At 29.5% G+C, this 12153-nt stretch overlaps 1 long non-coding RNA gene across 9 annotated transcripts in view; it reads right to left on the bottom strand.

The window, feature by feature from the left end:
• Positions 1-850: 850 nt before the first annotated feature.
• LOC114240770 (uncharacterized) overlaps positions 851-12153 on the bottom strand; it is a 48216-nt gene continuing 36913 nt past the window's right edge. For 8 of the 9 annotated variants that reach the window (XR_016325003.1, XR_016325004.1, XR_016325005.1 and 5 more), the window contains one exon: positions 2077-9578. This is a non-coding gene — a long non-coding RNA (uncharacterized LOC114240770). Of the gene's footprint in view, positions 1634-1720; positions 9579-12153 lie in introns of those variants that run through there. The other variant, XR_016325000.1, reaches the window with a different exon arrangement.

Below are 12153 nucleotides of genomic sequence, written 5' to 3'. Positions count from 1 at the left end.
GCAATTACACTAGATGTCAGTGTAGCTATTTGCTAAAGTTTCCACTTGAGAGCATTGATGTATTAAAAAACCCTTGATAGCCACAGACATAAAAGGAATGCCATTTTGAAACATAATATGGTCGAAGCTTCAAATATAATATTTATTGTATTTATTGCTCCTGCAATTTTAATCATAACAAATACTTATTTGCGGTAAAATTAGTCAGAACGGCAGTAGGTATTTGGGTAAATAAGCGTGCGCAACCTACTTTCATTGTCACTAGACCAATTAAGTACATTAATTTAGTGGAATAGTTTCAAGATCCATCGAATGGCATACCTACTTTTCTTCCTGTCTCTTAGATTAGACCCAGATATAATCAAGATACTTAGTTTTGTAAATGAGAATACTTAAATTCGTCGACTGGCTTCCCGCACGCAGCTTTGTCCGCTTGGAGACGCATCGCGTTACACCTGTACTCAGCAGTGGGATGAAAGGTAGCCTGTAATATTTCTCAGGGCTCAGAACTATTTCCATACTGTCAAAATCAGTTCAGTGGCTTCTAACATCTAACTATATAAAAGTAAATTCCAATAATAATGCTGGTGGTAGGTAGGACCTCTTGAGTCGACACGGATAGGTACCACCACCCTGCCTATTTCTGCCGTGAAGCAGTAATGCGTTTCGGTTTGAAGGGTGGGGCAGCCGTTGTAACTATACTTGAGACCTTAGAACTTATATCTCAAGGTGGGTGGCGCATTTACGTTGTAGATGTCTATGGGCTCCAATAACCACTTAACACCAGGTGGGCTGTGAGCTCGCCCACCCATCTAAGCAATAAAAAAAAACTTTTTTTTTTTTTAATTTTATTCCTATGAAATAAAGCCTGTATTCTGCCGTACAATATATATGGCTCTTTCTTTCGGTTTGAATTTTTTTCAGGAGTTTTATGATATACGTTCTTATTGCTTATATGGGTGGATGAGCTCATAGTCCCATAGCATAACTCATAAACTGGTCACCGGAGCCCACAGAATACGACAACGTAGATATCGCCACCCACCTCGAGACAAGAATTCAATCTCAGCTTTAAAGTACAGACTCCCCCACTCTTCAAACCGAAACGAGTTACTGCTTCACAGCAGAAATAGGCCGATATATTTACTTAGTATTTAATTTGTTTAGAGTGTAGGTAGCTAAATCTTGACAAGAGAGCGACACTACCAGGTAAATATTATCGTTAAATTAGAATAAAAACACATCACTGCGCGTACCTACGTACCTACCTCTTATTTATTAAATATTTAATCTGTGCGCGTACCCAGCCATATTAACGCTATGAAGTCGTCGTGGTCTAGAGGATAAGACGTCCGGTGCATTCGTATTGAGCGATGCAACGGTGTTCGAATCCCAGGCGGGTACCAATTTTTCTAATGAAATACGAACTCGACAAATGTTCACGATTGATTTCCACGGTGAAGGAATAACATCGTGTAATAAAAATCAAACCCGCAAAATTATAATTTGCATAATTACTGGTGGTAGGACCTCTTGTGAGTTCACGCGAGTAGGTACCACCTGCCTATTTCTGCCGTGAAGCAGTAACGCGTTTCGGTTTGAGTGGGGCAGCCATTGTAACTATACTCGAGACCTTAGAAAGGTGGGTGGCGCATTTACGTTGTATAATAATATGTCTATCTATGGACTCCAGTAACCACAACACCTGTGGGCTCGAGACCTTAGAACTTCATCTGAAGGTGGGTGGCGCATTTACGTTGTAGATGTCTATGGACTCCAGTAACCACAACACCTGTGGGCTGTGAGCTCGTCCACCCACCTTAGCAATAAAAAAAAATACCTAATTGGTGCAGGGAGTTCATGTCCGGGCAATGGGGTTTGCCCGGAAACCTGCTCCGTACCCCCGTAAGGGGTACAATGACCCTTCTTACTTACTTAATTGGTGTAGCGTTTTGAAACCTATTTCACCTTCATTTCACTATAATTACGATTATTTTATTATGTATGGTAATTTCTATTTTATCCATCAGGTGAAATAAGTTCCGTGTTTTATGGAAAGGAAATAAAACAATGTAATAGGTTTTAAGGAAAGTTTATTTATTTATTTTATTGGGTGTGCGTTTTCGAGTCGTTATCGCTTTAACTATATTTTACATTTATTTACGAATTATTTTAAATTTTTTACATTATTTTTACTTTAAGAATTTGAAGATCGTAATGATTTAACGAGGCAACGATGGAAACCATTTTAAAAACAAAATACCTAAGTAGAGAGAAAACTAACATCTCATAGCCACAAAACTATTCAATAACTATGTATGTGTATTATACACCACATATGTTATACACCAAAACATACAAATAAAACCTTTTTAATTCATAACAATGCACTTGCGGGATAACAAAATACATTAATGCAGGTTTCACAATTTTATCTGCTGATATTGAATACAAACTGAAAAATGTTAATGATAAACAAACGAAGAAGGTTTTAATAAAAAAAAATAGTGCAGAACTCTCTATACATATTCTTGAACAATTTGAAATAAATGAAAGCTTTTACAGAGACCAGCCGACAAACAAGCCCAGCAGATTAGACCACCACAACTAGATTTAAATATATTTTTTTCAAGAAATTAGCAAACAAGGGACATAATTACAACATAAGACACATTTAACAATTTTTCCAAAAAATCTATATATAGATAGTCGACAGCTAAATGAAGCCGAAAAAATTATAGATAAAATTTTGGAATCCGGTGCAGATAGAAAAATAATTTTGGATTTTCATGTTAGTATTTTTTTTTACTTTGTATATTTTTGTTTTTTCTTAAAGACAAATGACGCGTTTAATTTTTGAATGTTAATCGTGTGAAATAAATTAATTTACTTTTATTTATTTATTATTTTATTCTTGATTATTTTGGCTTGATTAAGTTAATATTGAAGAAATCCCATTGACAACCACCTCTAAAAAATACTGTTCATAAATTAATATTTGTAACATTTACAACATACCTTTTTTTGCTCGTTGAGGCAAATTCTATGTGTATTGTGAATAATAAAAATACTCTTCAATTTCTTTGAGATTGGGCTTGTTGTAATGGTACACAAATCTCTCGTACAAAACTACATAATATCATCTTTTCGCATTAAAAGTGTACAATATCCAAAAATATTCGAAATTGAGTTAATATGCGGAATCATTTGGTATCACCAGTATCACCAGTACCATTTGGTATCTCATAAATACTGTCAAAAGAGCGTAGTTTAGTTTTAGTTTTTTTTTTGTTTACCTATGTTTTGACTACTATGAACAAAATTAATACATAATATTATCTTACTTTAAAATACAGATAATGTAGCTATTAAAAAATTAAAAAATAAATGTTGCAAACATGGTTAATATTAAAAATATCACATCTTAAACCTTTAAAACACTCTCCTGTAAAATTAGTAAGTTTTGAGATTATACAGTTTTAATGCGAGAAGACGATATGTGGTTAATTATGTATTATATTTTCAGACCATGTAGTACTGAGTATGAGTAGGATGTTCTTCAAAATGCAGCGTCGTATAAATTCAGTTTAATAAACTTTTTTCTGGAAGTCGCGGCCATCTACAGACAGGCTCAGGATAAATACCCGCAGTCTCCTAGTAGCAATTTCTTCCTGTTTTCACGATGGCAATTGCAAATGCCATAATTTCCAGAGTCAAAATCTATAATCGTACTTTTGAATACGAAAAAATACATTCTATCAACAGATAATACAAATTAAGACATAGTTACTTTGAAATATTTATTTATGAATGATATTTTTGGTTGTACTTGCGGATTTCTGTACCTTTAAAATCTTGCAATTTTTATTTATTTTTAAGAGCAAAATATTTCTTAGACGAAATCAAAATTTAGTGTGGAATTAGTACTTCTTGTAAATGTTTGGTTTAATCTTCTGTTAACTTGTCCATAAAATTAATAAAATGCATTTGGCGTTGATTATCCTGTTTATAAAAAAAAAAAAAAAACATAACTATGCTTTATATTGCAGAAATGGGAACAATATAAAACACTTTCGTTAGTTTGTTTAAATTCCTTTCTCAATAAAATAGGTAGACGATATATTTTTGGAATCGTATGGCTCTTTCTTTACCTTTTACAGCACCCAACTTCATTGACTTTTGTGGATAATAAAACCAGCATCACAAATTATGTATTTTGAATTTTTATGCGTATAACGTACAAATTTTGTGAATTGTTATTTAATTATTTTGCACGTATTTTAGTTTTCTAAAATATGTCTTAATATTAAAATTTCATGTTCATATTATTTTTTTTTTTTTTTTAAAAAAAAAAAAAAAATGTTAATAATGTTTTTAATCTATTTTGCACGATTTTTTTACTGTTTTTTAAATTAAATTTGTTTTTTTGTATTATTTTTACATTATTATTTATATTGTACTGTTTTCGAACAAGATTCAATTTTTATTAGTACCAAATATTTTTAACTGATTTTATTATTATTTAAATTTAATTTAATTTGTTTTTTTAAATTTAATTTGTTTTTTTTTTGGATTATCTTTATATGATTATTTATATTGTACTGTTTTCGAACAAAATTCAATTTTTATGAGTACCAAATATTTTTAACTGATTTTTATTATTATCAGATTTTACGCGAACCGATGCACACCATTTTTTAAACACTACCGCCGGTTCGGAACCTAACATCCACTGAGAAGAACCGGCAAGAAACTCAGTAGATATCTGCCGCATGACACTTATATTACATTTAAGCGAACTTAATTATAATATAAGCTTTGAAGTTTAAAGCAGGTTATTAAAAATTAAGTTTTATTTGTTGAACGACTATCTAACCTAATCTGTAATCCTCCTAATCTGTAAGCACTCATAACAGCGATAGATACTTAATTTTCAATAACCTTATTCCCTAGACACTAACCTAACCTCCTGCTTCTTTAGAAGTTAAATACATATTCTGTAATATTTGTTCTTTGTAGCAAGCATCTTATGTATTCTTCTGTGATGTTTAATTATGAATGAGATAAGCTAGATGAGTGTGATTTTAACGTAATATTTGACATACCTAGTCTATCTAATATGTATGTATGTGTTCCATTATATGTAGTCATAATATTGTTAATCAATCATATTTTATTGTTTTTTAAAACAATGTTCCACAGTTACCAAATAAAATACAGAAGAATGAGATATAGATTTATCTGAAGTTTGTTAAAAAAATTCTAATAGATTTTCCCAAGTTTGTTATCGTTAAATTACAGCCTCATCAAGGTAACTATAACAGTAGATCACTGTATGTGTAGTGTTTTATTAACTTATGAATAACTTAAAAAAACCTGTTGCTTTAAACCACAACTTTAGCTGCATACATCTAATTAAATATTTAACTAATCTTTTTATAATAATTTCAACCTAATCCTATGTTTATTCACCAAATTAAGCATACAGTTTTTTGTTTAGCAACCACTTTGCAGCTTAGTTTTCTGTACACACCTCCAAAATATTTCCTAGTCATATACCTGTCCCTATTACCCTGTGCTAACCAAGCTTGGGCTCTCTTCGCTTATCAAATATTAAGCAACTAATTTTATTTTAAAAACCATTAAAAAACTATTCCTAAAGGATCGACCTAAGCTGGGAGATACCTTTTAAATACCTTTTATTAATCTATTTTCCATCTAAAGAATATTATGAAAGCTTTGTAATTAAAAAAATGACTTATAATTTACCTGACTTATTAGATCTTTTAAAAAAAAACCTATTTAGTCATCGCCCGGTATATACTGCATTTAGTTTCAAATCCTGAAAATAGTACTAAAATCATATTTTTTTACTACGCAATATATGCATAGTGAACCTGAAAATCATTTGTTTTAATTGAATAAAAGATATGCTACTACTATTAGATCTTTATTTAGGTAATTTGGTTTGGTGATTTTAAAATTTACACAATATTTTATGCATCACAAAGACAAGTTTTTTAGCGGAATAAGATTTTAAACATTATATAAAAAAAAGAGGATTTACAAAAAAAAAACATTGTTTAAAACTAAAACTGTTTTCACGCCTGCCTATTTCCACTATAAGTCGGCTCCTGAACGCAAGGTATTTGAAATATCGCTGCCTATCGTATCCGTGCCACGAAAACCCTGCCTGCCGACTCCGAGATAAAAAAATACATCTGAAAATCAAACATTGTAAACAATTATTGTATCTCCTAAATCTAGCTTTCGTTTTCTTTTTTGTTTTCTGATTTGGTTAGTTCCACTTAACTATTGCTCTTTGAATCTAACACACCGGAACCGGATTTACCGAATTGTTTTATTCAAATTAGGTGGTGTTATGTACTAATTACCCGGGTTAATTTTGTATGTAGTAGTATAGTAAAATTTATCCTTGCTAAAGTTGCTTTTAACTTCATTTAATGTCGAGTTATTCACGGTGTTTAGATTTTTAGAGACGCCAAATTAGTTAACGTCGTATTAATTTTAGCGTAAAACGTTATTGGTTTTGTTTTTAATTAGCAGTCCCAGAGTACTATAATATTTATATTATTTTTGGTAAACTATAATATACCTTGAAATGTTTAGATAACTTTTCGAAAAGTTACGATGAAACATTAACGCTGATCACTATTTAAGGAGCCCCCCGCGTCCTCAACTCGTCTCGAGATCTTTAAGTTTTGTTTGCCGGTAAACGGGATACGAGATGCAACCAACCATCCGCCGGTTGAACGATGAAACGATGCAATCATAACGGGCTCTGCAGAACAAGCGTTGGCAAATAATTACATTAAATTATAATGTTATTTGTTAACGTTTACAGCTTCTGAAATATAAATACTTGGAAGGATATATTTAATATTATGTTTTAAATGATTTTAAAGCAGTCGAATCAAACATGATAATGTTCGGAACACCATGACAGATAGGTACCTAATAGTTTGCATGCGACGCGTGGTTATTGTACTCTAGGTTATGTTAAAAGCCAGGGCCGTTGGAAATATTTTTTACAATAATAGGTACTTTGTTTTATACATCCCGATTTAGGTTTTTTTTCGGTTTTGCTCTGTAAATAAATCGCATGGATTCAGCTGTTGAGATAATCGAACGAAACTTTGAAATTAAAGAATTTAGCTTTCGCGAGAGAGCTAGCTAGCTACCTAAGGGTGCTAAATCTGAAAAAACTTTGAATATTCATGCCATTTAAATAACCAGTGCAACGTGATGTTCGTTCATAACAGTTAACTCAATTAACAATCCGACAATCAAACAAAGTAATGCAAAGCCCAAAAACCAATATGTTCACATAACATACACACGACAAGTGCCCATTGTGTTAAGTGCACTGGATGCATTGTTAACGCAAACCACTAATTGATATGTGCAATTTAATTTCACATCGGATGAATCTGCAAGCAAGAATTCATTTAAATCCAAGAACTATAGATTGATTCTAGTTATAAAATTTAATTGGACTAGGTAACAAATATTTTCGGTCGAAACTTGTTATAACCTTATATGTACTAAGCAATTAGGCCAAACACTCGCTAGAAGTCAAAATTGTATAAGTTTACGCAGCGGTGCACTGATGGCTTATTTAAAAGGTATTTATGTCGATTTATCGTTTGTATGAATTCCCCAAGGAAAGTCAATATCAATCACGTTCACTTCAATAAAACTCAATAATGACGCACATATAAATTTTATCTCTTTCTTAAGTTATTATCCCGACTCAATGCATTCATGAGTCATAAATAACGATAAACCTACCAAGAATACCACAACGTCACATCTTTACAGAAATACCATAAACCAGTACATACATATCTGTACACTTATATAATTACATATATATCCAATATACATTAAAATAAATATGTATAAACAACCAAACATATTATTATGTAGCTATTCATTAATATACGATTGATAGAACTATCCAATGGAATTATGCACAAGTATATTGAATGGTCCTACAAGGCTATATCAGCTGAATTTTTTTTTTTATATTTTATGTTTACCTGTCAATAAAGTCAGGATTTATTTGTAAAGATGATTACAACAATAAAGATCAATAGATGGAAATTTATTGTTTTATCACCATTAGTTTTTATCTTTAATTTTTAGCCAATAATTCGCTATCAACTACTTTTAGATTAGCTAATACCAAATTTCTGAACAAAGTAAATAATTTCGAAGAAGACTTATTTTAATATAGAAGCTAAATAGCAATGACCTTTGGTAATTGAACCTATTCGCGTCCTATTGTAGTTTTTTAGTTCCGTAATTTTATTGATAGTTTGATAACATATTATTATTTGTAAACATACTAATTAGTATTTTTTAACTAGAAATCATATTCATGCCGGTCAATCGCAACGTTTTTTAAATAAATTCGTTATCAATACTTTTAGATTAGTTAATGCCTGATTTCCGATCAAAATAAATAATTTCGTAAAAAATATACATAACTTGTTATAGTTCCTTGTTGTATAGTTCCTTGAATTTTTTGGTAGTTTGATAACATAATTGTAAACATAGTTATTAGTACCTTTTAACTAGAAACAATATTCACACGGATCAATCGCAATGTTTATCAAATAATTTGTTATCAACTAAGTTTATATTATCTAACGCCAGATTTATGAACAAAGTAAATAATTTCGAAAAAGAATTAAATTTATATAGAAGCTAAATAACAATTATATTTTGGTAAGTGAACCTATCCCGTCCTATTGCAGTTTTTTAGTTCCTTAAACCTTTTGATAGTTTGATAACATATTATTATTTGTAAATATACTACTTAGTATTTTTTAACTAGAAATCATTTTCATACCGATCAATCGCAACGTTTTTTAAATAATTCGTTATCAATACTTTTAGATTATCTAACGCCAGATTTCTGAACAAAGTAAATAATTTCGAAAAAAAAACTAAATTTATGTAGAATCTAAATAACAACTATCCGTAGGTAAGTGAACCTATTCGCGTCCTATTGCAGATTTTTAGTTCCTTAAATAGTTTGATAGTTTGATAATCTATTTTGTAAACATAGTTATTAAGTACCTTTTAACTAGAAACAATATTCACACCGATCAATCGCAATGTTTATCAAATAATTCGTTATCAACCAATTTTAGATTAGCTAATGCCAGATTTCCGATCAAAATAAATAATTTCGTAAAAAAAAAAGAAATATATGGAAGCTCAATAATAACTATATTTTGGTAAATGAACCTAATCGTGTCCTATTGCAGTTTCTTAGTTCCTTAAACCTTTTGATAGTTTGATAACATATTATTATTTGTAAAGATACTAATTAGTATTTTTAAACTAGAAATCATTTTCATACCGATCAATCGCAACGTTTTTTAAATAATTCGTTATCAATACTTTTATAAGAGTTAATGCCTGATTTCCGATCAAAATAAATAATTTCGTAAAAAGTATACATAACTTCTTATAGTTCCTTGTTGTATAGTTCCTTGAATTTTTTGGTAGTTTGATAACATAATTGTAAACATAGTTATTAGTACCTTTTAACTAAAAACAATATTCACACCGATCAATCGCAATGTTTATCAAATAATTCGTTATCAATACTTTTAGATTATCTAACGCCAGATTTCTGAACAAAGTAAATAATTTCGAAAAAAAAACTAAATTTATGTAGAATCTAAATAACAACTATCCGTAGGTAAGTGAACCTATTCCCATCCTATTGCAGATTTTTAGTTCCTTAAATGTTTTGATAGTTTGATAATCTATTTTGTAAACACAGTTATTAGTACTTTTTAACTAAAAATAATATTCATACCGATCAACCGCAATTTTTCTCAAATAATTTGTTGTCGACTAATTTTATATTATCTAACGCCAGATTTCTGAACAAAGTAAATAATTTCGAAAACATATAAATTTATATAGAAGCGAAATAATAACTATCCGTTGGTAAGTGAACCTATTCCCATTCTTTTGCAGTTTTTTAGTTCCTTAAATGTTTTGATAGTTTGATAACATATTTGTAAACATAGTTATTAGTACCTTTCAACTAGAAACAATATTCACACGGATCAATTGCAATGTTTATCAAATAATTTGTTATCAACTAAGTTTAGATTATCTAACGCCAGATTTCTGAACAAAGTAAATAATTTCGAAAACATACAAATTTATATAGAAGCTAAATAACAATTATATTTTGGTAAATGATTCTATTCCCGTCCTATTGAAGTTTTTTAGTTCCTTAAAATTGTTTGATAGTTTCATAGCATATTTGTAAACATAGTTATTAGAACCTTTAAAATAGAAATATTATTCACGCCGATCAATCGCAATGTTTATCAAATAATTAGTTATCAATACTTTTAGATTGGCTAATACCAGGTTTCTGAACAAAGTAAATAATTACGAAAAAGAACTAAATTTACATAGAAGCTATTAATTAATAACTATCCGTAGGTAAGTGAACCTATTTACGTCCTAGTGCAGTTTTTTAGTTCCTTAAATATTTTGATAGTTTGATAACATATTTGCAAACATAGTTGTTAGTACCGTTTTACTCGAAATAATATTCATACCGATCAACCGCGATGTTTATCAAATAATTTGTTATCAACTAAGTTTATATTATCTAACGCCAGATTTCTGAACAAAGTAAATAATTTCGAAAAAAAACTAAATTTATATAGAAGCGAAATAATAACTATCCGTTGGTAAGCGAACCTATTCCCATTCTTTTGCAGTTTTTTAGTTCCTTAAATGTTTTGATAGTTTGATAACATATTTGTAAACATAGTTATTAGTACCTTTTAACTAGAAACAATATTCACACGGATCAATTGCAATGTTTATCAAATAATTTGTTATCAACTAAATTTAGATTATCTAACGCCAGATTTCTGAACAAAGTAAATAATTTCGAAAACATACAAATTTATATAGAAGCTAAATAACAATTATATTTTGGTAAATGATTCTATTCCAGTCTTATTGAAGTTTTTTAGTTCCTATTATTTTTTGATAGTTTCATAGCATATTTGTAAACATAGTTATTAGAACCTTTAAAATAGAAATATTATTCACGCCGATCAATCGCAATGTTTATCAAATAATTAGTTATCAATACTTTTAGATTGGCTAATACCAGGTTTCTGAACAAAGTAAATAATTACGAAAAAGAACTAAATTTACATAGAAGCTACTAATTAATAACTACCCGTAGGTAAGTGAACCTATTTACGTTCTAGTGCAGTTTTTTAGTTCCTTAAATATTTTGATAGTTTGATAACATATTTGTAAACATAGTTATTAGTACCGTTTTACTCGAAATAATATTCATACCGATCAACCGCGATGTTTATCAAATAATTTGTTATCAACTAAGTTTATATTATCTAACGCCAGATTTTTGAACAAAGTAAATAATTTCGAAAAAGAACTAAATTTATATAGAAACTAAATAACAATTATATTTTGGTAAGTGAACCTATTCGCATCCTATTGCAGTTTTTTAGTTCCTTAAATGTTTTGATAGTTTGATAACATATTTGTAAACATAGTTATTAGTACTTTTTAACTAGAAACAATATTCACACGGATCAATTGCAATGTTTATCAAATAATTTGTTATCTACTAAGTTTATATTATCTAACGCCAGGTTTCTGAACAAAGTAAATAATTTCGAAAAAGAACTAAATTTATATAGAAACTAAGTAACAATTATATTTTGGTAAGTGAACCTATTCGCATCCTATTGCAGTTTTTTAGTTCCTTAAATGTTTTGATAGTTTGATAACAAATTTGTAAACATAGTTATTAGTACCTTTTAACTAGAAACAATATTCACACGGATCAATTGCAACGTTTATCAAATAATTTGTTATCAACTAAGTTTATATTATCTAACGCCAGATATCTGAACAAAGTAAATAATTTCGAAAACATGTAAATTTATATAGAAGCGAAATAATAAATATCCGTTGGTAGGTGAACCTATACGCGTCCTATTGCAATTATTTAGTTCCTTAAGCGTTTGGACAGTTTGATAACATATTTGTTAACATACTAATTAGTACCTTTTAAGTAGAAATAATATTCACGCCAATCAA

This window comes from Bombyx mandarina, chromosome 22 (genome assembly GCF_030267445.1).
Source record: "Bombyx mandarina strain Sakado chromosome 22, ASM3026744v2".
NCBI classification, from domain to species: Eukaryota; Metazoa; Arthropoda; class Insecta; order Lepidoptera; family Bombycidae; genus Bombyx; species Bombyx mandarina.
Note: the sequence above shows the minus strand (reverse complement) of the source record. Positions and strands in the feature narration are given on the sequence as shown.